General features: G+C 37.8%; 1 long non-coding RNA gene across 2 annotated transcripts; it reads right to left on the reverse strand.

Moving 5' to 3' along the window:
* Positions 1-518: 518 nt before the first annotated feature.
* LOC123978852 lies at positions 519-3,417 on the reverse strand. 2 transcript variants are annotated; one of them, XR_006827061.1, is made up of 3 exons: positions 3,314-3,417; positions 1,132-1,181; positions 519-981 (listed from the first exon to the last, which is right to left on the reverse strand). It is a non-coding gene; the product is annotated as an uncharacterized LOC123978852 (long non-coding RNA). The 2 variants fall into 2 exon arrangements; XR_006827062.1 differs by lacking the exon at positions 3,314-3,417 and adding an exon at positions 2,033-2,201.
* Positions 3,418-4,298: the final 881 nt, after the last annotated feature.

The following is a 4,298-nucleotide window of genomic DNA, read 5'->3' on the forward strand; positions in this document are numbered from 1 at the left end:
AGTCTTCAGAAGTGGTTGACTGTTAAACTGTTAATTGAGAATTTTAAGTGTTTGTGTACATTACCTCCAGCATACAACCATCCATCCATCCATCCTCAACAGCTTATCCTGCGTACAGGGTCGCGGCCAGCATACAACCTCTTTCATAATTTCTCATTTGGATTTTTAAGATTTAGAGTTTTATGTTCATTTTTAGCCAGTTTAGTAAATAAGGTTCTTTCAAAAGTTTAAGCAGACAACTCCAATGCAGTGAAGAAACACAGCAATGAAATGCAGCTGAACAGCTATTGCTTTTTTCTTATCTTACAAGATGTTACATTTTTAGTGAATGCAATTTTGACATTATTAGTTACACCATATTACAGTTCTTATGGTGACACAATTGTCTGTTAGTGCACTTTCAACAAAACATGATTAGCTTTTGGTACATTGTTATATATATGATATAAAAATATTTGCATTTTATTTACTGCAAAAATGCAAGCTACATGTTCAGTTACTTCATCATATAATTAAGGTACCATTTATTAGTAATACTATAAATAAATCATGCCCCAATTAACAGCATAATACTTTCAGTTCTCAAATAACTAAACCCCTGAGTAACAGCTGTTATTAGTTTCCATGTCGGAGCAGGTTTTTAGTGAAGCAGTGCCATTAAACCACATCACTGTGTGCTGGCAGCGCAGAAATACACAGCTGAGTCTGACAGATTCACCATGCTAATGATCAGATATCCACTCCCTGTGTCTTCTCCTTTTATTTGGAATCTGGAGCTTTTAAACTGGTCCTCGTAGCTTGGTTCACCTGTGAGGACTGTGTATCCAATGAGGCTCATAGACCGGCTGCTCTGTTTGTGTTGGTACCACAGCATAACTTGGAGACTGCTGTCATCATGACTGCAGGTAATCCTGAGTTCCTCAGTCCCTTCATTCACAACTTGAGAAGAGGACTGTTTAAAGGTAACACTCTCCACTTTGCCTGTGAAGAAAGTCAGTTCATGTCATTGTGGAGGTAAAGTTTTAAATTCAAGCAATGTATTTTTTTGGAAAAAATACCAAAGTTGTACGAAAAACACAATGTGGCACAGACGTTATAGAGTAAAGTCAGATAACATTGAGTCAGGCTTACTTGAAAGCACAAGCAGTAAAAATCCAAATGTGTGTAAAACTGGAGGCATCCTGGAAAGTAAACTTAAATCAATAACAAAAATACATGTACAGTTGTTTCCACATCAAATTTACAATAACAGCATACTGAAATTTGAGGCATCAGAAGTGGAGCATTTATTTGGTGCTCCAGTCTGACAAATTCTTTACAGATTGAATGGTAGATTGCTTTCTTCCCTTCTCTATATAGTCTATCACACCTCCTCTCCCACCTCCTCACCTCCTCTCCTTCTTGCTGTGCTGGCAGCTGATCTTGTGAAAAAAAAGGTAGTGGTTTTAAGTCATCCGAAGTGGCTGACAGTTAAACTGCTATGTTCAGATTTCAGGCCAATGTGACCCAAATCCGATTTTTTTGCTCATATGTGACTCAGATCTGATCCTTTTATAACAGAGTGAACAGCCCAAGTCACATGGAATCTGATCTTTTCCAGTTCGTAATTGGGCCACTTCCATACGATACAGATCGGATCTTTTTTAATGCGACCTGAGTCTGGACACTCGACTTTGATGTCACTCTAGAGCAGCTGTTGTTCTGCTGCAGACAGAGCCGCTGTGAATGAAAAAGCCATTATTAAACATGTGGTTCTCTTCCTCCTCTACCTCGCTATCATCTGCTCACAAATTCCCTTGCTTACACCTGAAATCCACCGGACCGCGAGCTCTCTTCTGAGTTATGTGCATGCCATTTCTCCAAGCTGACACAGTGGGGAGAGAGAGGGAGGGAGCTGTGGGGCAGTTGTGTTGTACAGCGCCAGAAACCGTAAAGAAAAGAACAGAAAGTTGAAGAAAAGAACAACTGTCATAATTTGGGATAAATGTGACCCGTGAGAGAACAAAAAAATGGGAGTGTCCCGTGAGCTAACCTGAGCTAACCTAACCTCTGTTGCTCCTTGTTTACTTCTGTAGCCTGGAACAGCTGCTACTGCTTGTGACATTGTGTTGTTCCACTGCACATGGGGGTCACATTCAGGCCGCGGACAGTTCACACTGGAGTCTGATATCGGCCACTAATGTGAACTATCAAACAAACAAAATCGGATCTGGGAAAAAATTGGAATTGAGCATTAAGGCCTGCAGTTTTGTTTTGTCAATTTAAAGCCAGTTTTGTAAATAAGGTTGTTTGAAAAGTACAAGCAGACAACTCCAATGCAGTGAGAAAAGGTTGCAAGGTTGCAAAAAAAAAAAAAGGCAACTGAACACCTATTGTTGCCATTTAACAGAATTGTACAGAAAAGAAAGAAATCACAATTAATCCCGATTCAAGCACTATAACTAGGGGCAATTTGTTGAGAAACATATGACAACTGACAGCTTACATTCAAAAATCTTAATACCAATTTCTCCTTGATGATGACTGCAGTTACTTTCATGGAATAATGTGTATTATGTATAACCTATTTCTCCTAAAAAAAAAAAAAAAAAAAAAAAATCAGGTCTTAGATTAGAATATAATAGAATAATGTTAGTCCAAGTCTCAATTGGCTGTTTTGCCTTTGGTTTGATTTTCTCAGTACCCCTTATGATTATTTTGAGTTACTGTTTTATTGTTGATTGGTCAAAACTGAATTAGGCGGTCTTTTTAAACTCACTCCGCCCACTTATTACAGTGTTTGAAAATTAATACAAGCCACCCTCTCACTGTGACAAATAAGTTAAAAAATTTACTAAATTACTGTAGGCAAGTTTACTGCCAATATTTAACAATGATTCTCTACACTGCTGATTTGTAGTTTCTTTGTCACATCAACTGCTGTTCCTCACATCACCGGTTGGCCACAAATGCGCGCTTGAAGTCTGAACCTGAGTTTTCTTGTCATGCTTTTGACTCCTTTTGAAACTCCTGAAAAGATTTACTCTCTTCGGAATAACAGCTTCGCCTCACCAAGGTAAGAATTTGATTTTGCTAACATGTATTTTGTGAGTGAATGTTTTGCCTTTTAAGTCGAGTTTGTGTCCTTGGCTTAGCTGAGGTCATGACCATAAACCGTCAATTGGAGCTAGCTAACGGCAACAGTTGTGAAGCTAACAGTGCGAAAGCTAACAGTTGTGAAGCTAACAGTGCGAAAGCTAACAGTTGTGAAGCTAACAGTGCGAAAGCTAACAGTTGTGAAACTAACAGTGCGATACCTAACTGTCCAAGTTACCTGCCTTTTTTCTACTCATATCTTGTTTGACATCTTGGCGATGACTTTTTGCTAACAGAGGTAAAGGTAACTAGCGATAGATGGCTGCGGTTGTTGTTTCAACGGTCGTCCACAGTTATGTGCTTGAAGTGCTTTTGGTTTCTTGGGGCTCTTAATAAAAGTTTGCTCTTCTTCGAGACGCCAGGAATTAAAGTTTCAGCGTCACCTCACCAAGGTAAACATTTGCTGCTTGTGCTATGTGTATTAGGAGTTGATTTTGTTGGTTTTGTTCAGTGTCTGCGGGCTTGGTTAAGCTAAAGGTTGGCTGCTGGCTAATGTTGATACTTTCCTGCTGTCTTGTGTTTAATTAACGACTGCACAGTAGCAGAGACATTTTAGAGACTTTAGGACTTAAGTGATCTGAGGACTATGACAGTAGCTAGCTGGGCTGCTAATTATTGTGTTGGATTCAGGATTAATTTAAGTGCGATTAATTTCTTTGAGTGGCTGAGCTTTTTCATTTAGTTGTTGTTTGGCACTTGTAAGATGTTTTCATGCTTTTGATTTGGTGAAATAAACGCTCAGGTTACATAAGTTCTATGCAACATTTTTCGATTTAGAAAAATATTCTAATTATTATATATTATAATACAGATTATTATTATGACTGATATAACAATTGCGATATGATTTGCCAACTAGAGGGAGTGACAATTTTTTCATTGGAAAAACATTTAAATGATTAAGGTGTGATTGTTATGGTCACCTGTATCAACACAAACATGATTAGCTTTTGGTACATTGTTATATATATGATATAAAAATATTTACATTTTATTTACTGCAAAAATGCAAGCTACAAGTTCAGTTACTTCATCATATAATTAAGGTCCCATTAATTAGTAATACTATACATAAATCATGCCCCAATTAACAGCATAATATTTTCAGTTCTCAAATAACTAAACCCCTGAGTAACAGCTGTTACTAGTTTCCATGTTGTAGC

Source organism: Micropterus dolomieu, linkage group LG11 (assembly GCF_021292245.1).
Source record: "Micropterus dolomieu isolate WLL.071019.BEF.003 ecotype Adirondacks linkage group LG11, ASM2129224v1, whole genome shotgun sequence".
NCBI classification, from domain to species: domain Eukaryota; kingdom Metazoa; phylum Chordata; class Actinopteri; order Centrarchiformes; family Centrarchidae; genus Micropterus; species Micropterus dolomieu.